Source organism: Chaetodon trifascialis, chromosome 17 (assembly GCF_039877785.1).
Source record: "Chaetodon trifascialis isolate fChaTrf1 chromosome 17, fChaTrf1.hap1, whole genome shotgun sequence".
NCBI classification, from domain to species: Eukaryota; Metazoa; Chordata; class Actinopteri; order Chaetodontiformes; family Chaetodontidae; genus Chaetodon; species Chaetodon trifascialis.
The window spans coordinates 24,377,020-24,404,995 of record NC_092072.1 but is presented as its reverse complement, the minus strand read 5'-3'; the positions used below and the strand labels follow the sequence as shown (position 1 = coordinate 24,404,995).

The 27,976-nt window shown below is 41.7% G+C and overlaps 1 protein-coding gene and 1 pseudogene across 2 annotated transcripts in view; one reads left to right on the top strand and one right to left on the bottom strand.

Annotated features, from left to right (window-relative positions):
• The first annotated feature begins 2,052 nt into the window (after positions 1–2,052).
• Positions 2,053–27,976, top strand: part of tmem200b (transmembrane protein 200B) — a 34,344-nt gene continuing 8,420 nt past the window's right edge. Inside the window, exon 1 of one of the 2 annotated variants that reach the window (XM_070985147.1) lies at positions 2,053–2,324. The gene's annotated coding sequence lies outside the window, so the exon portion shown is untranslated. Of the gene's footprint in view, positions 2,325–2,569; positions 2,657–27,976 lie in introns of those variants that run through there. The other variant, XM_070985148.1, reaches the window with a different exon arrangement.
• LOC139345632 (uncharacterized) lies at positions 11,086–11,982 on the bottom strand (annotated as a pseudogene).

Here is a 27,976-nt window from a genome sequence, read left to right as displayed (position 1 = left end):
CCAGCTAGCTTGGGTGTTATGTCATCCAGTGTGGGTAGAATGTAGCGCTCTCGCTTTACTCCCTTGTTGAGTCTTTTTAAGTCCACGCACACTCTGACCTCGTCTTTGTTGTGTTTTGGGGCAGGCACCATCGGTGCACACCAATCGGTGGGTTCAGTGACCTCCTCGATGATTCCCAAGTTGAGCATGCGCCTTAACTCCTTCTCTACTTTCGGTAGAAGAGGAAAGGGGACTCTGCGTGGCGTGTTCACAGTGTATGGCACTGCATCATCTGTCAGTTCTATCTTAACAGGCTCACAATTCAGCAGTCCTATTTCTCCGAACACATCGTTTTTTCAGGCTGCGGCTGATCTCATTCACTCTTGCAACCAGTCCCATTCGTTTTGCAACTGACTTTCCCAGTAGGTCACTTGTGTACTGTCCTTTTATCACAGTGATCCAGTACTGATATTTCTGCTTTTTGTACGTGCTGTTGGCGATGAATTTTCCCACACATGAAACTTTCCCGCCTGGACTGTACACAGGCAGCTTAGAAACAGTCAGTCTGGGCCTCGGCTGTAATCTACTGAATGTCTCTTCTGTTATAACCGTCGTGTCGGCTCCAGTATCGATTTTTAACTTGACTGGGTTGCCATTTACTTCCAGTTTCACATCCCAGTCGGTGTCTGAGTCAGGCTCAACTATGACAGTCAGCTTTGTATCGCTCACAGAACCAAGGAAAATTCCACCTATGAAAAATGAATCCTCCTCTGAATCCTCCACACTCTCTGTTCTGACTTCTTTTAGCATTTTGGATTTACATACCGCTTCAAAATGACCCATCTTGTTGCACTTCCTGCATCTTTTGTTACGGGCTGGGCAGCTCTCGTTTTTATCATGCACTCTGTTGCACCGCTGGCAGCTTTGTTTACTGTCACCGTATTTTTGACTCTGGGGCTGTCCCAGCTTATCACGGCTCCATCTTGTGTTGCTGCGCTGTTTGTGTCTCACCTCATTCATTCTGGTTTCCACATGCTCCGCGCTCTGCTGTTTAACCTGCTCGCTCTGACGCGCGAGCTGGACCGCCTTCTCCAGCGTCAGATCCGCCTCGAGCTGTAGCCGCTGTGACACATCTTTGTCCAGTATTCCTATGACGATTCGGTCACGGATCTGTTCATCCTTGCTGTTGCCGAACTCGCAGTGCTGCGCCAGCTCATACAGGCTTCGGACAAAGGCTTCCACGGTCTCACCGGCCCGTTGGTTCTGCTTGTGAAAGCAGGCACAGTCATGTATGACGTTACGTCTGGGCACAAAATGTTCATCAAACTTCTCCACTACCGTCTTAAAATCAAACTTGGGGTGTGGGACAGCTACTGTGGCAGCAGGAAACACAAACAAGCTGTAGATAGGCTCTGCATCTCTCCCCATTGAATAAAGAAAAGAGTTCACTTGGACCTCACCACTCTCCTTATCCAACTTGGAAGCAACTCTAAACCGGGAGAACCTCTGCCTCCACACCGGCCACTCTGCCGGGCGAGAAAAGTCGAACGGCTCCGGGGGACCAAACTTAGCCATCTCGCCTCCGACGTCAACGTGAAGTCCTCAATTCTGACACCATGTCATGATAATGAGGGAGACTTGGATGAATCTCGAACACAGCTTTATTCAGCAACGTGGTTCCGTACTTGCTACTAGCTCTCTGCTAATGTACATACACATTTTTAGGCGAACTGCCCCTCCGGTGACATCATCACGTACACTCCTACTCTGGCTACAGTAGCCTCATAGTGACATTAACTTAAATCTCACAACAATAACATTTTCCATTAGTCACCACTGACAAACAGTAGCATTAAATTCAACAAATTCAGTGACCCATTTTTTCCATTACGGCCCTGGAGAAGTGACTCGCTTGAGAGCAGTTTCCATGGGAACGCAGCGGTCGAGACACTCGTAAAGCGGGGCGTGGTGTCCCCTACACTGGGTTGGAAAAACGATGGATGCTTTTATTTTGAAAAACACGGGTTTCACGCTGAGGCGGAGGTATTGCTGCTCACTTGACTGTATTGGTCCATCAGAAGAGGCCCCTAGCCGACTACAGAACAGAGTGGCGCGACGACAGTCAGACGGATTCGATTGTCCCATTGGAGCTTTCTGTAAGACAGCCCGGAGGAGCTGGTGAACACAGCGATGTGTCCTTTTCTACTCCTCTGCTTGGTGTGAATGAGTTGGAACCGAGCTACCAGTTTAGTTGTGCACACCCTGGAGACTATTCAATCCAAATTATTTGGATGCCCCGTGTCTTCAAACTATGAACAAGTTGCAACAGGATACGAGAAATACAGGCAAGTTTCCTATACTCACCGACCGCTGGACTGTTGAATTTAAATCACAAAAAACTTAGACTGTAGGAATGTATAAAAAAGAGACTCTCCTCGGGTTTACTAATAAGCGAGTAGACGTTCAGTGCTGCAGTAGGGCAGCTGAATCAAATTAACGCGGTGATTGCTGTGACTTTCTGTTTCATAAATGACGTGTATGGTAAGCTGGTGTGTGTTGTAGAGGAATGCAATAACACGGTCAGACACATTCCTGTCTGTCTGTAGCCTCCACACAGAAAATACAATATTAGGGAAGTCTGGTACGGCACGGCAGACCGTGACTGTCCGTCGTTGAGGTAAAGATAAAACGCTTTATTCCTGTCGATTGAAGCAGTTATATGGTTATTTCTCATATCTGGATCCTTGAATTAAGATGGTTTCAGCGGGTTCAGCCTGCCACTGTTGGGCTGCTTTAAAAATAAATCGTGGGTTGCTTGTGTTGCATTTGCATCGCTGAATATTAGATATTTTTTATTGCCATGGTTCCTCCCTTCCACACCATGCTGTGTTATCTGCATAGACTATGTTTTTTTTCCCATCATGAAGCACAACTTGTGGCTTCCCAGGAGTGAATTGGCTCCAGTTCAGCTTCCTGTGCTGGTTAGGGAACAGAAGACGACCAGTATAAAGGTGGGTCTATGACACACCGAATTTACTCCTGTGTCAGACATGACAATAGAGCTTATGCTTGTTAAAAGTAGATTCCAGCATACACTGCTCTTTTGAATATCTGATTATTGCTCTCTCTGGAGATCTGATCATCTTTTGGATCAGATGTTTATTTACAGTCATCTACAGCCTTGCTGCTCTAACAACAGAAACTTGATTCAGGGCTGGTGAATGCAGTTCACTGTGAATCAGCTACTCTAAACATTTGTCCTCCAGTGGACATGTTTGCGTTACTGCAGTCATACTCCAAAAGGAAATGGCCATATTATAAATGACATACTGTTGTATGACTTAACATTTTCTGCACAACTGTGACTGGTGATAGAATGTGAATGGTGTATGATTTTAAAAAATGGTTTGATACAAGATTAAATATTGATAAGGAAAACAATTTGACAAAATGATTCAAATGTCTCAGATGTATCATTGTTTAATGTGAGAACATAAGCAGCTTTAAAGACCTTTGCCCAGATAACATGCAGTGTAAAATTTAGGGCTGCAACTAATAATTATTTCCATTTTTGATTAGTCATCAAAAAATTTCTTTGTAAGAAAGATTTATTGATGAATTTTTTGGTCATAATTTCCCTAGAGACCAAGCTGAAATCTAGGGGTGACCTTGGGGTTTTGACTCTCTGCCAAACAGTCCATGAACCAAAGATATTCAACTTGCTATCATAGAGGTTGCTTGATATTTCAAAATTAATTTATGTCTTTCCTATTGTAACACTCTCATTGTAACACTAACAGTAATGTTAATTAGGAAGTGAATGCTAACATTAGCTGTTGTCCAGCTAATGTTGTATGGAATCAGATTTGTGTCAAAATAATCAAACAAAACTTCTTCAGTATCAAACAAAAATAAAAACTCACTGAAGCAAAAAACATGTCGTCTCAAAAGTAAAACTTGTAACTTGCAAACAAATTATTTGTGCAATTGAGTAAACTATTAGTCTTTTACTTTTTATCATATCCTCTGTTTCTTTCTCACTGCTCAGACTTTTGCTCTCACCGTTAGCTTTGCAGTCACGCTGCCAGCTCTCTCGTTCATGCTCCCTGAGTTTTTGTTTGCGATTCTGACACAAACCTCTCACGTGGGCGGGCTTTTTCAGGGGTGCGTCGCCATTGGCTAGTGAGTTCTTGAGTGATAGCTCAGTGCCCTTAAGTTGTCACAGGAGAAAGTAATCAATTGGCGATTCCTCCAACTGCACATGCGCATGCCCCAGACGCAAACATGTAGGGAAATGCCACCATCCCGGGAGAGACTTCACTGGCAAAGCTCTCAGGTCTCACCCATTGGGCGTGAGACACACGCATTTCAACCCATTCACATGCTCACACGCCATATCTTGTATTTCTCACACAGAGAAATTACCAGGATAACGCCCACCAAGTTGCACCACTATTTTTTAAAACAGTGGAACAGGTAGAGGAATTGGTGATGTGTCGGTCGCGAACGAAACGGCTCTTAGAGCCGCTTTTTGAAGTGAACGATCAGAGCAGTCTCCTGCCTGGGAGCCGGAGCCACTTAGGTTTTTTTTACGCACTGAGCAGGATGGAGAAGGGAGGGGGTTACAGACACAGCACACGCACGTGCAGGCACATACACACACACTTGCACTAAGAAATGCTGAATTGAATAAATATTTTTATTTGTACCAATTTATGTGTCATTTATCAGATCAGACCACCGTCCCCACCCCACCCCTCACTGCTGCCGCCAAATCTCACTCTGAACTCAGTTCAAAACTTGAGAGCCCTGCACAGGTAACGCCAATAATAAAATGCATAGCCATTATTTATTTCATAACATTGGATCATTTTATACAATATACATTTCTTGAACTCACATACTTAGTGCTTTAGCTTGCAAGATAAAGATATTTACATGCCGATGAAGCTAGTTTAGTGCTATCGTTTCTGGGATTAGAAGTGGACCAGTGCTAATTAGTTAGCACTAAACAGCAAAATATGAAACATATAACGTTACCCCCCAAACAATGCACTGTCCTCATAATTTTCAACCAGAGCATTAACAATCAAGCCAGATTTGGGCTGAGTTAACGTGAACCAGTAACTTATTGTCTCAAATTTATAATTTCACTCGTAAATCATGCAATAAGCAGGATGATTCATCATATTCGGGTTTATTTCTCCATATCAACCTTCCGAGTCTTTACGTGTTAACTTTACACAAAGTTACTGGTTCACATTAATTCATTCCAAATCTGGCTTGATTGTTAATGCTCTGTTCGAAAATTATAAATGATAGCACCCAGTAACAATAGCACTGAGCTGTAAATATTTTTAGCTTTTAGCAGCATCAAAATGGATAAAAAGTTAAAAAGACAACAAGTGCATGCAGTTAACACAGCAAGTATATACAAAAGGATGGGATAGAAAGAGAAAAGTCATTCCTAAGGAAAAAAAAAAAAAGATAAATAGTATTTACAGACTGTTATTTATGGGAAAGTAGTGTTTACAGGCTGTTATGTACCTACAGACTTTTATGTACTGAAATATTGCATAGATTATAGTAGGGCTGGGCGATATGGCTGAAAACTCTATTGCGATATAAGTGTTTTATATTGGTCGATATTGATAATTATTGATATTTTTTATGACCTATTTAAAATAAGGACCAGGAGAAAAATACATTCAATTGAAACATTTTTATTTTAAATTGAACCGTCCTCTGAATATAATGGAAGATCAGGATGGAGAGAAGTTTTAGGGACCACAGAGATTTCCTGGCCCATGATGATGACTGGCTGATAAGCATATTTAGATTCCCTAGAGCGGTGCTCTTGGATCTGTGTGCTGAACTGGGGCTAGTGTTAGATAGACCCACCCGCTGGAACCGCACCATCCTGGTGCATATCCAGGTGCTGACCATTCTGGGGTTTCTGGCGACTGGCTCCTTTCAGCGGGAATTAGCCGACAGGAAAGTGTTTGATGTTACATTGTCTGTCTAAAGCCCCTTTTGGGTATGATATAATTCAGTTAAATTATGTCCTTAGGTCTGTGATATCGCAGCCATCCCTCAGCGCCATAATGCCAGCCGTTTTGGATGGCATTATAAAAATGACCAGTTGATACATCAGGTTTCCTTACACTGTTGGTGAACAGGCCAACATTAAAAGGCAATTTGCAGCAATGTCCGGTTTCCCAAATGTAATTGGGGCAATTGACAGCACTCACATTGCTATAAGCCCCCGAGTGAAAATGAATTTGCTTATGTGAACCGAAAAAATGTGCATTCACTCAATATACAAATTATTCGTACCTCGGACATGATCTTGACGAATGTAGTGACACGGTGGCCTGGGTCAACACCTAACTCATTCATCCTGACTCACAATAGTGTAGGAAGCAGGCTGCAGGCAAGCGCTGCACGTGATCGTGTCCAGCGGTGTGGGCTTGGGTGCACCCTTGCCCCCACCAGTAGCAGATGCGCTTCGACGGTGCCATGCCACTTTCCGACCACTTCTTTTTAATTTCTGCCACAGATCGCTCTGTGGCACTGGAACTATTCACTGTGGTGACGACATGCTGCCACTCTTTTTTTTTTTTTTTTTTTATTTTATTCGTGACCACCAAACAAAATATTCTTTCTGGCCTCCACCTCAACCATAAGCACCTCGATTTCGGTCTCCGTAAAATTTCTTTTTCTTTTCTCTGCCATGATCAAACGTAAAATGCCATTGATCAGCAGGCATATTTATATGCAAAGACATTCATGAGGTACTTTGCATTGACTCATGGTAAAATGTGGTCGGGATGTGAGGTGAATCCACCTGCACAATCTTCCAGGTGGAGTGTGATTTAAAAAGGGAAACCCTCTCTACAATAAAGGCTAGAAAAGCCCCCAAAAAAAATTGGAAAAAAAAAAACATCGCGCAAATACTGTATTTTCACCAAAGATAATGTAAAGGGGCGGCTGTGGCTCAGGAGGTAGAGTTGTCGTTCACCAATCAGGAGGTCGGTGGTTTGATCCCTGGCCTTTGTTAGTCCATATGCAGAAGTATCCTTGGGCAAGACAGTGAACCCCAAAGCTGCCCCTGTTGCTGTGCCTTTGGTGTGTCAATTCATATGTTCATATTCATACGCTTTGGATAAAAGCGTCTGCCAAATGACTAATTGTAATTATAATTGTAAACAATTTATACATACCTCACTCCGCTTACCAAGGGTGCAAACTCTGAGGAAAATTTACAGGCTTGGCCGCTCGCCCGGCTGGTGCGCGCGTGCACACACACACACACACACACACACACACACACATTCTGAGCTAATAATAGCATGGAGATATTACCAGCGTAAAAAGTTGACCAACAGTTTAAAGTGTGAACATATTAACGTTACAGAGCTAATAAGCAAAACATTAATTTTTATCCGGTCACACTACCTTTGTGCATTTTTTACAGGTTCCAGGACACACCTCTGGTAACAAAGGTGACAGACCATGCATAAATTAGTGGTCACACATTGTCCAGACAATAAAAAAAAAAATGTTTCTTGCCGTTTATTTGACCATTTTGCAAGCAAACAGTCAAACAAAGGATGATGGCATCTGCTGCCTCTCTTGCCCTAGTATAAAACCATAAGCCCTCCCCGGTGTCTCCTCTTCCTTTACCTGCCTACTCCTACATATAGATCTCTGGTGTTCTGTGGCTTCAAACAAAAGCATTAAGAAATAGTCAAATTAATTGAAATAATGATACTATAAATTTAAACAAACAAAATGACAATAATTTATAAAAAATACTCTTCAATGCAAAAAAAATGAATACTTCATCATTAAATATAACAGGAACAATAAATAGCTCCAATATTCCGGCCCCTAATTGTTAAAAGTATAAACTCACAATTACTTTTAACTCTATAAGGGAGCTATTCTCTCTAACTCTACCCTAACTGCATTAATTCTTCCCCCTCCAATACTCTGCAAGAAAAACAGACAGAGAAAGACAGGATAGATATTGAGAAAAAATAAATGTCCATGTTCCTGTAGCCTCCAGAAGCATAGATCTTTGTCACAGGTCTCTCTAAGACTCTGGTCTTAGTTCAGAGGCAGACAGAGTGGACAAATCCTTTGGAGTCAGACTTGATACTCAGTACTCAGCCAGGATCTTCTTGGATGGAGAACCCACCATTGTCTTTCCTGCATCACAAATAAGAATTCAGATGTCCACCTTTTTGAAAAGAGTTCTGCAGTATACTGTACTTGCTTCCATCTTCTTCTGATATATAGTTCACGCTGCTCAAAGAGTTCAGGTGGAAAGATGGTTTTTCCTTTTAACAGAAGAATGTGGTTTGGTGCAAGGGGTTCAAGGTCATTAGGGTCGTCAGAAACTTTTCCCTTTCCCTTCTTAATTCCTGCTCCTTGGCTTCCAACAAAAGCTTCCTTTTTAATGCAGCCCTGTCCAGAATCAGAAACAAGGAGCTGAACGGCAAAAATTCACAGCAGGTCTTTGATCCATGAATTGACCAATAAATTTCCTGGTTCAATTAGAATTGGTATTTAAACCGGAATTGATATTTAAACAGTTCTCTTCATCAGGCTGTTCACATTTTGACATCATGAGACCAAGACGACACCTAACAAATGATCGAGTACCTTGCCATTGCCAGGCTTCAAACAGGATGTTCACAGAGAGAAGTGGCCATTGAGTTTAGAGCGTCACAGAGTGTCATCAGTGGGTTACAACAGGGATACAGACAGACTGGAAGAGTCACAGAAAGGCATAGAAGTCGACGTCCTTTGGCCACATCCCACACTGATGATTGCGTCTTTGTGAACAGTGCCCTGCGGAACCGGATGATGAATGCCATTCAACTCCAGGCACATTTAAGGGTGGTGAGAGACACCCAAGTGTCCTTTCAGACCATTCGAAATCATTCACATCAGCGTGGTCTGCGTGCTAGATGACCTGCAAGGGTACCTGACCACTCCACCAGGCATAAGCGTCATCGTCTTGCATGGGCCAGGGAGCATTTACACTGGACGAGGGACCAGTGGGCCTCAGTGCTGTTTTCTGATGAAAGTCGATTCACGTTGAGCAGAAATGATGGCCGCCAACGATGTTGGAGACGTCAAAGAGAACGCTATGCATCAGCCTCTGTTGTCACCAGACGAGCCTTTTGTAGTGGTGGTGTTACAGTGTGGGTAGGTGTGTCTAGTCAATACAGAACTACCCTACACTTTGTGAATGGTACAATGACAAGCCCATACTATCTGAATAACATCATTAATCCAGTCATTGTGCCCCTGCATGAACAACACAGGCCTAATTACATCTTCATGGACGACAATGCTCCAGCTCATCGAGTTTGCATCATTAGGGAACGGCTGCAGGCCACTCCTTAAATGGAGTGGCCTGCACTCTCTTCAGACCTGAATCCCGTAGAAAACCTATGGGATCAACTGAGTTGCTGTGTAGAGGCTCTTAACTCTGTGCCCAAGAACCTCAATGACCTGAGGGTCGCCCTTCAAGAAGAGTGGGGGGGTACACTCCAAACCTAAAAACAATACTAGATTTAAGATGAAAATATTCCCAAACTAAAATAAACTCTTCTGGTTGCTGATAAGTAGGCTAGTATATTGATTGAACAGAAAATTAAAACCCTTGCGCAAGCTGCAGACAGATCAGGCATATGCACAACTCAGAGCATTAGAACTGTCACCTGACACCACACTCGAGCAGCCCGATGGAAAATGTCACACAGCCTATTTGAAAGATTTAGTCGTCCATGTTCTAAGCAGGATAATCTATACTCAGTTGCGTGTCGCGCTTTCCATTTCCTTGTCAGAGATTTTTTCTTTTCTTTTTTAAATTGCACAATAGGCTGTCCTCCCTTAGCTCACCAGTTGGCTATAGCCTATAGAATACCTTTATCCATTTCAAATAAGAAATAACCCGTGGCAATAATCTCCCCGTTCTCTGATATAGCCTACTGTGAATCTTTTTTAGTCATTCATCAGACAACAATCAGACTGGATTATGACTTGTTTTTCCACTCGGCCTCTATTGGGGCCGGCCTTTATTTGTTCAATTCACCCACCAATCTATTAAAAAACAAAGTGGACCTTAACATGAAATCTTATAGGCCTAGCAGACATTGCTTCCAGTTATTTTAGTTCACATCAAAAAAAAAAACAAAACAAAAAAAACAACGATAAACAGACGGCATTGTTCCTCTTCCCTTCATTAAAATACAACTGTACAAAAACAAATTCCAGCCTTCATCTGAGGGTTTATAAAAGCACAAGAATTGCAAAAAATAAAACACAATCTGTCAGTGCACATATAGTCTTAAATAACAACGGGGTTGCTTATCTTTCCTTAACATAAACAAAATAAACGCTATGACCTGTCTCCATCATTTGACGCGTAATAATAACACAACAATTACACAATGCTACAATCTGTCAATCGTAAATGAACAGCATTGCCTCTATTAAAATTGAACAAATTAAAATCTAAGCCGTCATTTGAGGTAGGTTTCTTTTTTCTTTTTCTTTTTTTTAAAGGAAACGAATTAAAGCACATCCTACCTGAGCTAGTGGTATTCATTCACTGCTGTGTTCACTGCTTCTGGGCGGCCATCTGCCTTGACCGGTTGGGTGAGAGAGGGAGAGCAAGAGAGGGAGAGTGAGACAGACAGACAGACAGACAGACAGACAGACAGACAGACAGAAATGCAGTCAGAGAGAGAGAGAGAGAGAGAGAGAGAGACATGCAATCACAGTAACAGTGACAGTGGATGTAATAACAGCAGTAGCAATTGCAGTGGATGTCAGGCAGGGCCAAGGCAGGAGACGCAGCTGCAATCCACAATCCAGATTCAGCCACTGTGTAACCTGCAAGACGACAAAGCACAGAGACTCCAGGGAAGGAGCTAAGTTAGTAACACGCCGTGGTAGGACATGAAAGCGTGCAGATGGAGAGGGACAGAAGGACAGAGGAGCTCGGTGTATCTTTGGAGGTCCCCCGACAGTCTAATCCTATAGCAGCATAACTAGGGGCTGGTCCAGGACAAGCCTGAGCCAGCCCTAACTATAAGCTTTATCAAAAAGGAAAGTTTTAAGCCTACTCTTAAATGTAGAGACAGTGTCTGTCCCCCGTACAAAGACTGGAAGATGGTTCCACAGGAGAGGAGCTTGATAGCTAAATGCTCTGACTCCTGTTCTGCTTTTTGAGACTTTAGGAACCACAAGTAGACCTGCATTCTGGGAACGCAGTGTTCAAGTGGGGCAATAAGGTACTATGAGCTCTTTAAGATAAGAAGGTGCCTGGCCATTTATGGCTTTGTAAGTAAGGAGGAGAATTTTAAACTCTATTCTAAACTTTACAGGGAGCCAGTGCAGAGTGGCTAGTATTGGAGAAATATGAACTCTCTTCCTGGTTTTTGTCAGAACATGTGCTGCAGCGTTCTGGAGCAACTGGAGAATATTCAGCAACGAATTTGGGCAGCCTGATAGTAAAGAATTGCAATAATCCAGCCTGGAAGTTACGAATGCATGGACTAGTTTTTCTGCATCATTTTGAGACAAAATATGCCTGATTTTTGCGATATTACGTAGGTGAAAAAAGGCTGTCCTTGAAATTTGTTTTACATGGGAGTGAAAGGACATGTCTTGGTCAAAGATAAGTCCCAAATTCTTTACAGTGGTGCTGGAGGCCAGCGCAATGCCATCCATAACTGCTATGTCATCAGAAAGTGACTTTCTAAGATGTTTAGGGCCTACTACTATAACTTCAGTTTTGTCCGAGTTTAGCATCAGAAAATTGCAGGTCATCCAGGTCTTTATGTCATGAAGACATGCTTGTAGTCTAGTTAACTGACTGGTTTCTTCCAGCTTCATTGATAAATATAGCTGGGTATCATCTGCATAGCAATGAAAATTTATTGAGTGCTTCCTGATAATCTTACCTAAAGGAAGCATATATAAGGTGAATAGAATTGGTCCAAGCACAGAACCCTGTGGAACTCCATAGCTGACTTTAGTGAGCACAGAGGAGTTGTCATTAACGCGTACAAACTGAGAGCGATCTGACAAGTAGGATTTAAACCAGCTTAGCGCAGTTCCCGTAATGCCAATGAAGTGTTCCAGTGTCTGCAATAGGATGCCATGGTCAATGGTGTCAAATGCAGCACTAAGATCCAATAAGACTAGTACAGAGACAAATCCTTTATCAGATGCAATTAGAAGGTCATTTGTAACTTTAACCAGTGCTGTCTCTGTGCTATGATGTACTCTAAATCCTGACTGGAAATCCTCAAATAAACTATTATTGTTTAGAAAGTCGCACAGCTGATTGGCAACTGCTTTCTTAAGAGTTTTTGAGAGAAAGGGAAGGTTGGATATCGGTCTATAGTTGGCTAAAACCCCTGGATCAAGAGTAGGCTTTTTAAGTAGCGGTTTTATCACAGCTACTTTAAAGGACTGTGGTACGTAGCCTGTTGATAAAGAGAGATTGATCATGTCTAATACTGAAGAGTCAATTAGAGGTAATACTTCTTTAAACAGCTTAGTCGGGATTGGATCTAAAATACAGGTTGATGATTTTGATGATGAAATTATTGAAATTAGTTGGTGAAGGTCGACAGGAGTAAAACGATCTAAAACTGCGACAGACTGAGTAACAGTTTCTACAGTTTCTGTGTTTGAAGACAAAACAGTACCTGTTGGCGGCAGGAGCCGATGAATTCTGTCTCTAATAGTTAGAATTTTATCATTAAAGAAGCTCATGAAGTCATTACTGTTCAGAGCTAAAGGAATACATGGTTCAACAGAATTATGGCTCTCTGTCAGCCTGGCTACAGTGCTGAAGAGAAACCTGGGATTGTTCTTATTTTCCTCTATTAGTGCAGAGTAATAGGCTGCCCTGGCACTGCGGAGGGCTTTCCTGTATATTTTAAGACTGTCTTGCCAGGCGGCCCGAAATTCTTCCAAATTGGTAGAACGCCATTTCCTTTCTATTTTCCATGAATTTTGCTTTAATTTGCGGGTTTGAGGAGTATACCATGGAGCTAACCTCCTCTGTTTAATTATCTTCTTTTTTAGGGGAGCAAAAGAGTCAAGTGTCACACGCAATGAACCTGTAGCATGATCAATCAGGTAGTCTGGGAGGGACTAACGTTAGCATAGGAATCCTTTGTTGTATTGAAACAGAGCATTGAATTAAATACTGATGGGATCATATCCCTAAATTTAGCTACAGCACTATCAGACAGGAGTCTGGTATAAGAATTTTTGCCTACTGGCTGGTAGTCTGGTAATATGAATTCAAAAGTTATCAAATGATGGTCCGATAAAAGAGGATTCTGTGAGGAGACTATTAAGTCTTCGATGTCAATGCCATATGTCAGAACAAGGTCGAGGGTGTGGTTAAAACAGTGAGTCGGTTCATGTACATTCTGGCGGAAGCCAACTGAGTCTAATACTGAGATAAACGCAATGCTAAGGCTGTCATTATCAACGTCGACATGTACATTAAAGTCACCTCCAATAATTACTTTATCTGCTTTAAGGACTAAACCTGATAGAAACTCCGAGAACTCCGCTATAAATTCGGAGTAAGGACCAGGAGAGCGGTATACTCTAACAAATAAAACTGTCTGCACTGTTTTCCATTTTTCATGAGAAAGAGTGAGAACAAGGCTTTCAAATGAGTTATAGTCGAGTTTAGGTTTAGGGTTGATCAAAAGGCCTGAGTCAAAAATGGCTGCAACTCCACCTCCTCTGCCGCTGCCTCGAGGAATGTGGGTATTAATATGGCTCGGAGGAGTAGCTTCATTTCGGCTCACATACTCTTCAGGACACAGCCAGGTTTCAGTCAGACAAAATAAATCAATATTTTGGTCTGATATTAACTCATTTACTAGAACAGCTTTAGAGGACAGAGATCTGATGTTAAGGAGTCCACATTTAATTCTCCTATCTTGTTGTCCTCTTGCAGAGGTTGTTTTAATTTTAATTAGATGTTTAACTCCTCTTCTCTGTACTTTTGGTTTACTTAGTTTACGTGGTCGGGGGGCAGACACAGTCTCTATGGAGTGTTGGGTGGGTAACTGCTCTAATGGAGGCGCAGAGAAGCGTGTAGGACTGCAGCTCTGCCTCCTGGTCTCAACTCTGAGTTGTCAGGGGTTAGGTTCATAAATAAAATCGGTCAGATTTCTAGAGATGAGAGCTGCTCCCTCCAAAGTGGGATGGATGCTGTCTCTCCTAATCAGACCAGGTCTTCCCCAGAAAGTCTGCCAATTATCAATGAAGCCCACACCGTTTGCTGGACACCACCTCGACAGCCAGCGATTGAATGATGACATGCGGCTAAACATATCATCACTGGTCAGATTTGGCAGGGGTCCAGAGAAAACTACGGAGTCCGACATCGTTTTAGCATATGTACACACCGATTCCACATTAATTTTAGTGACCTCCGATTGGCGTAACCGGGTGTCATTACCGCCGACGTGAAGCACAATCTTACGGTATTTACGCTTATCCTTAGCCAGCAGTTTCAAATTTGATTCGACGTCGCCCGCTCTGGCCCCCGGCAGGCATTTGACTATGGTCGCTGGTGTCGCTAACTTCACGTTTCTCAAAATGGAGCTGCCAATGATCAGAGTTGGTTTCTCAGCGGGTGTGTCGCCGAGTGGGGAGAACCTGTTAGAAACACGAAGTGGTTGGTGGTGACTATGCTTCCTTCAAACAGTCACCCAGCCTCCCTGGTTTCCCGGCTACTCGGGAGCTATCGAGGGACGGCTAGCAGGAGCTGCACTTGGTCGGTCCGCACCAGCTACGGGGGCCTGGCTAACTACAGCTAATGGTTTGGTTTTCATGGTGCGGAGCCGAGCTTCCAATTCACTAAGCCTCACCTCCAACTCACCAAATAAACTACATTTATTACATGTACCAGTATCACTAAAGGAGGCAGAGGAGTAGCTAAACATGTGACACACCAAGCAGGAGAGAGCTGGAGAGGGACAGAGAGAAGCCATCGCTAGCTGCTTGGCTAAGCTGGTGTAGCTAGCAGAGCAGACAAGCGCGTAGACAAATAAAATTGACGGTCGCTAAATAAACAGACTTATGGGTGCTTGAGCAGAACTAATGTTACTTTAGAGTGCGGACAAAAGGCCGCCGTAACAAAACACAGAGCAAATTACACTCAGAGGAACAAGAGCGACAAACGCACGCTACTCCTAAGGCAGCAACCAGAAACATGAAGTGAGACGATACGTTTACCTCAGCTCGTCAGCACGTCAATGGATCTTCATCCATTGACAGGAGGAGGTCCCATTCTTTCTCTTGGTCCGTTTTGGCTCTTTTTATGGGTGAAGCCACCTCGCTCCCTCCTTCATCCTCGCCAGCTGATGCCAAGCTCTCAGCCAACGCAGTCACCTCTCTGTGCACCTGTTGCTTTTCCTCCTCAGATAACTATTTTAACTGTTTGAACCGGGGGTCAGTGGCTGCACCGAGGACAGTAGGCTCAGTCGCGTCTGTGATGCACCACCTCCTATCAATTTCCTCCACCAGTTTCTTTTTTTAGAGCTTTTGCGTTGGCACTGTCATCATCTTGTTCTCTTAAATGTTGTCTTTTAAGATTTGTCAGCATTGGCACCACTGCTGATAAGGACACGTTTTCTTCTTGTGACAGCAGTTCAGTCAGAGTGATGAAGGGCTTGAGGACTGCAACAGTTTCCTCTGCAATGATCCACTGGGCTGATGTCAGGTCAAGATTTCTGTCATTTTTTTTTTTTTTTTTGGTGACGCTGGGATCAGTTAGGACAGCTGAAATTGGCTACTTTTGCTCACAAAGACGCTCCAGCATGAAACACGTTGAGTTGCGAGTTGCGACGTCTTGTATGAGTTTGTGCACTGGGACTGGCTGTGCTTGCTGTTTTTCTTTTTATGCTGTGGATGTTTTTGCAGTTTTTTTTAAAATGCGCAACAAGTCGCCTTCCAGCAGCCACTGTGCATAATACATGGTCATGTTTTAGTGCTGCGTTAACACAAAGCTTAAGTGCATGTCCTGCACAGCGCACACCCTTGACACCCCACACCTCCTCCTGTTTCAGCATGTCGGTGTACAGAATCATATTGGCTGCGTTGTCATGAACAACCGTGACTCTCTTATCTGCAGATACAGCATAAGCGACAGCCACCTCTCCCAGTCTTTCTTCTATGTTACTGGCTGTGTGACTCTCCTCCATTGACTTAGTTTCCAACGCGTATTTTTTTAACTCCCAGTCGCTGTTTATCAGATGAGCTTGTCCATATATCTGTTGTGAAACTAATAGCAGAGCACTTCTTCACTAAGGACTTTATTGCGTACGCACTTGTGCTTTTCTGCAAGAGCATGTGAAATAATCTCTCGCTTGGGCAAAGTATACCCTGGCTCCAGTGTTTTAATTAAGTATTTAAATCCGCTCCCTTCCATGATATTTATTGGTCTTAAGCAATGAACGTGACTAGTGAATCTGTTATGGCCTGCTTTCTGTTGTCCGAAATCCTCTTGAACATCAAGTCAAGTGTTGTATATAATGTTAGCTTTAGTCATGTGTGGCTTGTGTACAATCTTATTATTACTTACGTTTTTCAGGTGATTTCCCAAATTGGTTGTTGCCTCGCAGTATGCCAATTGTTTCTGGCAAATCTGGCACTCAGCCTTTTGAGGGTTGATATTTTAAAGTGCAGCCGCAGATCTGATTTCTTGGTCATGTTTGCTCTTGTCTGTAGCCAAGGGGAGGAGTTGGTGAGTGAAAACCATAGCTGGAAACGTATGTTGCGTTGAAGTCCACCCCCCCCAACCCCCCCACGCCAAAACAAAAAAAGGCTGAAGCTTCGAATTTTTTTTTTTCAAAATCAAATCCTGTGCCATCGATCAAAGCTTCGAATTTTTTTGGGTCAGCCCTAATCCCTAACTTTTTGTGAGTAGTGTACATATGATAATCCAAAAATCCTCTTCACCTTGTGTGCAATTCAAACTTCAACAAGTCCTTGACAAGAAAGTCAGTTTTGGGTAGTTTTTTTTTACTTTGTGTAGTGGCCATTTGTCCTCCAAAATCATCATCAAAAATAAAGAAACTATAACAAACTCAAATCAAATGGCCACTGAGGCACACAGGGGATGACCTTTGAGTGACAAATTTGAGAACCCTTTCTCTAGTAATTTGAAACTCTGTAAAAGAAAGCAATGTGGAATGGAGTTGAGTTTATTTTGTCGAACTTTTACATTTATTTTTAGATACAAAATATCGAATACAACTAAGCAATGAATACAGTAAATATCTAAAGGAACTTCATCTGCATCTCAGATTATCTCCAATAGGGGTCCAAAACCCAAGGCTTTAGCGTCAACCATTATGTTGTTTTTTTACTTGGAATTTAACTGGAGGGTGCTCTTAATATCAAATATTCAAATTGAGCTGATTAGGTTTTCAAAATAAAAAGTAATTTTGTTGCTGAGCTGGTATACAGCCTTAATACACCATGAGTACCAAGCAAAAGGTGTGGCACGTGAAGTATCACATTCTAATCACACTTATGGTGCAGTCTGTAATGAGCACTAGATTATCCTCTGTGTGACTGCATTCATAAGGATAGATATGAATAATGGAGAAACAGAATTATTATGCCAAGATAAAACCCTGTAAAAACTGGAATAGTTGATGTCTTTTTCATTAACAAGAAACTAGTCAGAGGTCTGTTATGAAAATATAAAGTTGGAGGGTTTTAACTAACTCATTGGTTCTTAAACACCCTCCCCCCCCCACTATATATATATATATATATATATAATGTTTTTGTAAACATATGCTTATTCTGAATTTGATACCAGCAGCAGGTGTCAAACAAATTGGGGCAGGGGCAACAAAGTATTGGGGAAGTTGTGGAATGCTCCATATTGCGGCTTTCCAGTACCTTAAAAAGTTGCTTGTGAGGCAGAGCATAGGTCCTGTGTATTTTGTATGACACGCTGCTGCTGTTCCAGAGAAGCACACATTCCACTCCATTTGGAGTTTTATTAACACATTAGCTACTACAGTGGCTTTACACATGCACATATGATGTTGACTGTATCGAAGCAAACAAAAGAACAAAAGCGTTAACAAAAGCGGTCAACAAAAATTACGGCTACCCAAACTCGCCTCTCTCCTCCCAGTGCCGGTGAAGCAGCCTCTAATATAACCTACCGGATGTCAACTACGGTGCTCTTAAAATGACCAGGTCTCCCACGACAAGATTCCTTTTCACTCCTGTCCATCTCTGATGCTCCTGCAGTTGAGGGAGGTATTCTTTTATCCAACAGAGGTCAGACATGCATTGGACCTGTTTCCACCTCCTATTTGCATAAATATCTGTGGGTTTGAACACTCCTGGTGGCAGTGTTGGTGAGGTCCTCAAGAGTAGCAAGTGGTTAGGTGTCAATGCTTCCAGGATGGATTTGGATCCAAGGAGGCTTTGGTGATTGGTCTGCTGTTTATTATGGCTTCAATCTCACAAGGGCTTTCCTCATCCAAGTTTTGTACCTTCAAGGTTGAACTGAGAACCTTTCTCACAGACTGGATCAACAGTTCCCAAGCTCCCCCATGATGCGAGCCAGCAGGTGGATTAAAGCTCTATTGGATTCCCTTTTGCAGCATGACATCATGGATCTCCACGTGATTCCACTGTTCCATAGCTTTCCTCAGCTCTTGCTCTGCTCCTGCAAAGTTCATTCCATTGTCAGAGCATAGCTCCCAAACTTGTCCTCTCCTGGCAGTGCATTAATAAAGGAGTCTGTGTCCAATGATGATGCAGCCTCAATATGTACTGCTCTGATGACGAGGCAAATAAATAGAACATCGTACCGCTTTACCATGTTCCTTCTACTCTGCCAAAGCAGTCAACTCCCACTCGGGTGAATGGTGGTTCATCTGAGACAATTCATTCAGGAGGCAAATCTGCCATCTGCTGGTAAACTGGCAGAGCATTCAGGTGGTGACAGATGATACACTTGGATAGCACTCTCCTGATGGCTGAACTCACACCAGCTATCCAGTATCTCTCTCTCTCAGCTTGGACCGCATATGGTTGTGGCCACCATGTCCCACTTCCTGATGTACGTGTCCAAGTAAGAGCTCTGAGATGTGGAGATCTTTTGTCATGATTATAGGATGCTTCTCTTCCACAGGCATAGACAATCTACTGAGCCGACCACCAACTCTCAGGACTCTTGCAGCTGTGGACAGAGCTTATGGAGGTGATTGGACCTTTTAACTGGCTGCCCTTTTACCAGACTGGTTAGCTCTTCAAGAAATCTCTTTCCCTGACAGAACTTGATGATGGCTAGATCAGCTTGGTCCAGGTCTTTCACTGTGAGGATCCTGTGCACCGCTGTCCTCTTAAAATCGTTCATTTCCTGTTCTACGGATGATGCCTGTTGTTCTTTTGTTGATGTCAGACTGTGCAAAGGTTAGATGTTACTGTCTGACTGTTCTCTTCTTTACACAGGACATGAGCCAGCTTTTAATCCTCTGCCTGCCTGATTTCTTTAGCTTTATCCAGGAGGAAAAGCACTCGATCAGATGAGTTACGAGTTCTTGCATGGCCTGAGTAACATTCACTGCAACCATTCCTTTGACTTCAGGGTCGCCAAGTGAAAGGTCATAGAGGTCTTCCCGGGCAACAGGCCATTGGCTCTCAGGATGCAAAAGAAAGTGAGGTCCTGCCACCCATGTAGCATCAGCGACAAGTACATTAACTTTCACGCCTCTGGAGGCCATGTCTGCTGGATTGCTGCTGGTGTCCATGTACCTCCATTGAGCAGGACAGAAAACCTTGAGGATTTGTGAGACCTGATTTGCAAAGACTTTAAACCGTGAAGTCTCATTCCTTATGTATTTCAGAACAGATGTGCTGTCCATCCAGAAGACTGAGTCCAAAAGATTCATCTGTAACTCTTTCCTCCACAGCATGTCGATGCGGCTGGCCATAGTTGCAGCGATAAGCTCCATCCTGGAGATTGTAACACATTTCAAAGGAGCGACTCAAGCCTTTCCAATCACAAATGCACTGTGTACTTCTTCTGAATTCTTGGCTTACAACAACAGGTAAGTCACTGTTCTGTGTCCATGTTCACATGCATCACAGAAATGATGCAACTGGGCTAAAGTTACTTCTCCAAAGCCTGGGGACTTCATACATCTTCTCAAATCTTTCCAACAGACGTAGCTGTTGCAGCCACTCCAACCACTCTTTAGAGACTGACTCAGGCACAGCATCATCCCAGCCTATCCCTCTCCTGCACAAGTCTCTCAGGATCCTCTTTGCTGTTAACATAACAGGGCTCAGCATTCCAAGGGGATCATAGATGGAGCTGACCGTTGACAGGATTCCTCTTCTGGTAAATGGTCTGTCCTTAAGGACCATTTTGAATTTGAAGGAGTCTGATTTAATGCTCCATTCCACACCCAGCACTCTCTCTACAGGTAGGGAGTCCAGCTCCATGTCCAATCCTTCAATGCCTTTTGCTCTGCAATTCTCTGGGATGACTTCCAGCACTCCAGGCCTGTTACTCAACCACTTTGTGAGAGAAAATCCACCCTTAGAACACAAAGAGACCAGGTTCCTGTAAAGCAGGGGTCAGCAACCTTTGTGACATGGAGTGCCAGTTTGAAATTTTCTTCTCAACGAGTGTACGATTATCACCATCATAGATTGGGATCTCTCTCTTAGGTAGAGCTGAGAGGCCTTGCTGTCATATTAGCAACATTGTTATTTTGTTTTGTTCCCTCTTGATACCAAGAACTTCATCTTTGGTTTCCAGAACTCCTAGTTGTCCATATGATTCATGTATGTTGAACGGGGGGTTCATATGAAATTGCATTTGGTTTTGTTCATATGAAGTTGAATAGTTTGAATGTTTGTGTTTGTTTCAGTTTGTTTTAGAATGAATTCATCTGCATTGACATTAAGTAACTGCTGCGATTGTGCCTTTTGCAAATATGATTTCATTCCGTTATAAACCTTTCCACTTGTACTTCTTATTTTGAGAATTTCAAGTTTTGCCATTTTTTTTTTTTTATGTTTATGTTTATTTTATTTAAGAAGGGACAATGCACATTAAATAACATGATCACTTAAGTCACATAAATGTGCCAGATTTAGCCATAGAGGCTAATTTTCATCTGCAGTCCCTGGCAGGTTGATGGTATATACATATATATATGAACAGGCATTAAAATTACATACAGAAGTACAAAAGCACATAAGCACGGATATAAGCGAATTGATGGCAGGTCCATAGAAAAGAACATAAACATATGTAGAAAGCACGTAAGCTCAAAGCAAGTACATAACCACAGACAAAAGCACATAAAGCACATAGCAGAAACAGCAAGATTTAAAGACTATAACCTAACCATATAACAAAAACATTCAAAATGCACTATAGAAAAAGGACTTAAAACATAACACAGACCAAAACACGCAGGCAAAAGAAGACACACAAATGCACAAAGCAAATCACATAAGCAAAAACCACAGCACACAACCACAATTAACAAGACAGTGAAAGAACGTACTATACAAGCACCTAAATCCTAGCATATGTTATGAAAAATGAGGACACTATCCAGATCATGATAACAGGTTTGATTGTCCAGTAACCACTGTTTTACTGATTTGGAGAACAACTTGAGAGATGTGATGTTCCTGAGTTCTATGGGTACAGTGTTCCAGGTGTGTACTGTTCAATTAGAAATGGCTGACTGCCCAAAGGCACTCTTTCTGTATGGTACTCTACAATCCCCCCTGGAGGTGGATCTGGTAGATAAGTTTTGAATTTGTTTAATGAATTCATTGAGCGGAGGAGGTGCCAGGCCATAAAGACTCTTTTATACAAGTAAAATATCAGCAAATTTGATGATATTTTTTTCCAACTTTCCAACTGTATATTTTTGATTTCATATCCTTGGTCTCTTGGAATGTGCGGGGTATGGGAAACCCAATAAAGCGAGGCAAAGTTTTTGCACATTTAAAGTCACTCAAATCAGACATCATATTTCTTCAAGAGACGCACATTAAAGCCACACAGCATAGAAAACTTAGAGCTAATTGGATTTCACAGGTTTATCACTTACCTTTTACATCCAAAGCCAGAGGCGTAGCTATACTTTTCCGTAAGACTGTACCTTTTCGTTATCATTCATCCACAATTGATCCAAATGGCAGATTTATTATTTTAAGTGGGCACATCAATCAATTCCCTATTACACTGGTAAATATTTATGGCCCAAACACGGATGATCCTGTTTTTTTCGTAGGGTGTTTGATATGATTGCAGATGACGATTTAAGCCAAATATTGATTGGGGGCGATTTTAATTGTTACCTTGATCCATATTTGGACAGGCTGTCTTCTGCCCCTGCACCTAATATTGTTGCTGTGCAAACTCTTAACAATTTAATGAAATCTAAGAAAGTCGTAGATATTTGGAGACTTCAACATCCCTCAGATTGTGACTATTCCTTTTATTCCCACGTGCACAAATCATATACACGGATAGACTACTTTTTAGTCGATTCCAGGCTTATTTCTGACATAGACCACACGAAACATCACAACATAATTATATCAGATCATAGACCAGTCAGTCTTAACCTTCATTTATCTCTCCCCAGGAAAACATATAGCTGGCGTTTCAATTCCTCTTTACTTGCAGACCAGACATTTAAGGACTATATTAAGACGCACATTCTGCAGTTTCTCGAGATCAATGATAATGGTGAGGTGAATGACTCAATATTGTGGGAAACACTCAAAGTATATATTAGAGGTCAAATTATTTCTTATGAAGCAACATTGAAAAGGGCCAAAAGGGACAGATTGGAAATGATTGAGAAAGAACTACCAGCTGCAGAAACGATTTATAGAAGCACTCTCCTTCAGTCAGATTACAATAATATTCTTAAACTAAAATATGAACATAATAAAATTTTGAGTGAGCAAGTTGGCAATCTACTCCTTAAACTCAAGCAAAGATACTTTGAGTTTGGAGACAAACCACAAACATTATTGGCAAGGCAGTTAAAGGGAGAACAGACAAAACGAGCCATATACAAAATTAAATCTAACTCTGGTCAGATGCTCACAGACTTAAAGGTTATCAATACAAGATTCAAAGAATTTTATTCAAATATTTACACCTCCAAAACAACAGCTACAGAGGAGGATATCAATCAGTTTTTTGACTCACTTAACCTCCCACAATTAGATGAAGCCACTAGGGAGAATTTGGATTTGGAATTTTCACTGTTAGAGCTACAGGATGCAATTAAAGCCTTCCCCACTGGAACACTTTAAGAGACAAGAGACTCCCATCTTCTCTTAGTGAAGCAAACATTTGTGTTTTACTAAAAAAAGACAAAGATGAAAGAGATCCTGGCAGTTACAGGCCCATCGCTCTACTCAATTATGACTTAAAAATAATTACTAAAGTTTTAGCAAATCGTTTGGGAAAGCATATAGCAACTATTGTCCACCCAGATCAAACTGGATTTATCCAGGGAAGGCACTCCTTCTGTAATGTCCGCAAAATTCTCAATATTCTGTATGCTGCTTACGGAAAAGATGATCACACTGCTATATTATCTCTAGATGCCCACAAGGCATTTGATATGATTGAATGGCCCTACCTAATTGAGACACTTAAGAGGTTTGGTTTGGGTGACACATTTGTTGAATGGGTCAAAATACTACACACTAACCCCAAATCCTCTATTCTAACAAATGGGGATAAATCTAGTCCGTTCTTCTTGCACTGTGGAGTTCGCCAGGGAGACCCATTGTCCCCTTTGCTTTTTAACATTGCCTAAGAGCCCCTAGCAATCGGCATCAGGGAAGCCTCTATCCCCATTTTGTTGGAATACATTAATTCGTTTGGGAAAATCTCTGGGTATGTCATAAATTGGGGAACGAGTGAGTTCATGCCGTTGGTGGATTCATTTGCTAAAGATTTTTTGAAAAAATTGCCATTTAAAGTAGTAAAGGACTATTTTACCTGTTTGGGGCTCAAACTGCAGAGGAATTCAAAATATCTTTTTAGATATAACTTTTCAGAGGCAATAGAGAAACTCAAAGCAAACATTGAGTCTTGGAGGATACTGCCCTTATCTATGATTGGACGGATTAATGCAATTAAGATGGTGAGCCTACCCAGGTTCCTTTATCTTTTTCAAAATCTTCCCATCCACTTGAAGGCATCCTTCTTTAAGAAGCTTGATTCCATCATAATACCCTTTGCATGGGGTTACAAGTCGCATAGGATAGCCAAGGCTCACCTACACAAATCACTTAAGAAAGGAGGTCTGGGTCTACCTATTTTGAAACATCATTACTGGGCAGCTAACTCCAGGGCTCTTGTCTACTGGAATTGTGAACAGATAGATACGGTGGATAATCCTTCCTGGCTGCACTTAGAAGCCTCAGCTGTCAAATTTTTGACAGCTGAGGCTTCTAAGTCTAAGTCTCTCCCTGCTCTTTTGTTTTCCGGCTCTTCTCATATTGATAAAATAATTAGGCAAAAGTTTGCATTGAACAATTCAATACGAATATTAAATCAGATAAGAACTGCCTGCCAAATTTGTAATGTATTTATCTGTGCGCCCATATGCCAAAATCCTTCCTTTAAACCCGGACAATTAGATGCGGCGTTTACTATCTGGAGAGAGAGGGGTATCAGAACATTTCTAGACCTTTACATTAATGGCCAATTTGCTTCCTTTAGGCAATTGAGAACTAAATTCAACCCTGCAAATTCACATTTTTTTCTGTACCTGCAGGTCAGGCACTATGTTAAGGAAAAACTCACACGGTTTGAGTCCTCACCCACCATTCATCCTTTTCTAGAGAATTTACAGCTTCCTCCTGACTCCAGGCAGCTAATATCTAAATTTCTGAATTGTTTTACTACTTCAGTTTCTTCAGATCATATTAGGGAAGCCTGGGCACGTGATTTGAACTCAGAGATATCGATAGAGTTCTGGGAAGAGGCAATGTCTCGGGTCCATTGCTGCTCTATTAATTCTCGGGACAGGTTGATTCAATACAAGGTAATGCATAGACTTCATTATTCAAAAACAAAACTGAACCGCATCTTTCCATCAGTGTCTCCTGAGTGTGACAAGTGTTTCTCCGCGGAAAGTTCATTGGCACATCTTTTCTGGTTCTGCCCCACTCTACACAACATTTGGACTGCAATCTTCGAATGGCTTTCAAAAGCTTATTCCAGGGACATTCAACCAAACCATGACCTGACTATCTTCGGCTGTTCTACGAGGACTTTTGAGTTGTCGTGCGACATACAGACTGTCCTACATCTATCAATGGTGGTAGCTAAGAAACTTATTCTCCTGACCTGGAAGTCTACCAACTCACCCTGCTTTACACATTGGCTCAGGGAGATGTTGTCTGTTATTCAGATGGAAAGACTACGTCTGGATATGACTGACACACAGAACAGGCTATTTTTGAGAATCTGGGGACCCTTTCTGGCTCAGTGCAACATAACTCCTCATCCATAGAGACCCTGACTTTCTTGGGCAATCGAACAAGCATAGTATTTTTTCTTCTATATTTTATTTTTAGTCTCGATTTATTAATATTGCTGGCATTTTTCATGCGAGGCTATTTTTCTTTAGAATCATCTGGCAGCCTTATTGTTCTGTTTTGTGTCATGTTGTGCTTTGTACTTTGTCTTGTTTAACTGTCATCAAATTGAAAAGTGAAAATACAATATTTAAAAAAATATATATATATTTTGTTAAAATTTTGCAATGATGATACGAATTTGACTTTTTATCCAATGTTTTCAAAGCCTGTTTGTAAAACCTTTCTACCGGTTTTAATGTAGTTCTGCCTGTCTGAGTCCAGCTGGTCAGGCAGTAGTTCATATGTGAAAGAATCATTGCATTGAAATACAACTTTGAGGCCTCTGTCGTTAGGTTGCTCCTAATATGTCTGAAATTTGCCAGGTTGAATTTGAGTCTGTTCACAACTTTTTTAACTTGTGTTTTAAATGTGAGTTGTGAATCCAATACTATGCCCAGATATTTAAACTTGTGTAGTCTTTTCCCTGCTACTGTAACTTCTGGGTCAGGATCTCTATTTACAGACTTAGAGAAAAACATACATACAGTTTTATCGACATTCAGATGTAAGCAAGAGTTTATTAACCAATCAGAAATATTAACCATTGAAGCAGATAACTCTTCTCCTGCTTGCTTCTTGTTTTTAGCATGTAAATATATGACCGCATCATCCGCATACATCTGACAAGTTACAGTAGGTGGACAAGCTTCAGGTAGGTCATTAATAAACAAACTAAATAACAGAGGACCAAAAGTTGAACCCTGAGGTACACCAACATGATTGTCAACCACCTGTGAGGTCACCTGATCCACGCGAACACATTGCTTTCTGTCTATAAGATGTGATTTTAATGACAGCAGGAGAAAAATTAAACTTTGATAACTTAACAATTAGAACCTCATGATTAACAGAATCAAAGGCTTTCTTTAAATCAAGGAAGACAGCCCCTACCACACCCCCCTTATCCAATTTAGTATTAATATTTTCCAAAAGAAAACAATTTGCTGTTTCAGTAGAATGATATTTTTCAAAATCCAAATTGCATAGGATGAAGTGAGAAGGATGTGGCATTCAAATGTGATATTATCTGTTCAGAGATCCACTTTTCTGCAATTTTTGAGACTGATGGAAGGATACTAATGGGTCTGTAATTACTAATGACCATATGGTCACCTGATTTAAACACTGGTGTAAGTATTGCAGTTTTCCAAGCACTTGGAAACACTCCTTCATTAATGGACCAATTAACAATTTTTACAATAGGAGAAATGAGTATCTCCTTAGCAAGCTCTTATTTCCTTTTGTGCAGGCGTTGCTCCTCTTCTACCAAAGCTTGCTTGTCCTTTAATAATTTGTGCCTCATGGTTAAGGCTGCCAGCTCAGCTTCAGTTTGACTTTGTTTGTTCATTTGGTGTAATGGAATTTCTGGTGAATCCTGTTGCTTCTGAGAGATTTTTTGTCCAGTTTCAACCATCCATTTTTGAGTGTCCATTTGGAATGTATTGTTGTAATTCATAATGCTTGAAAACCATTCCTTTTGTTTGATGAGTTCATCCTCCGGGAGTAAAGGCTAAGGTTCATTGTCTGCGGTTGTGGCATTTTCACACAGTGTGATTAAATTCTCCAAACATTGTTTCACATCAGACACGTTTCTCTTTGTTTGATGAGCTCTTTCATTTTTGGTATTAAGCCTTTGATTTTACCAACAACACCTTTGCCCTGATGTTGCAGGTTTTCAGTATTGTTCAGCAAACCCTTTTCAGTGAGTTTCCTCACCCTTTGTTTCCCAGACTCCATGTCAGAGCATGTTTTTTCACGTTTCATTCATTTTTCAGTGAACCATAACATTTAAATCCATTCACAATGCACAATAATTTAGGGCATTTCATTTCAACAAGGCAGCATGAGCATTCCTCCGTGTAACATCAAAAGCTTTGCATATCAGCATCAAAGTGCAGACATCATTCAGAGCCCAGAGCAAATATAATGCACAGACATCACATATTCAACCAGCATTCATTCATTCGACTGTTCCAAACAGAGGCACTTTGACATTGATGCAATTCCTTCTCCACACACATAGCCAGCACATGCACAGATGAGCTTACCTGTCCTCCATGACAGATGTATGATGTGGCACTTTGTCTTACTTTGGCACTGCTACGCTGTGTGACCTGCAGATTCCTTTGCGCTGCAAGTGATTGCTTTATTAATTGATGCCTTTTTTTGTTGAGAAATATTGCGGTTTTCCAGTACCTTAAAAAGTCGCTTGTGAGGCAGAGAATAGGTCCTGTGTATTTGTGTG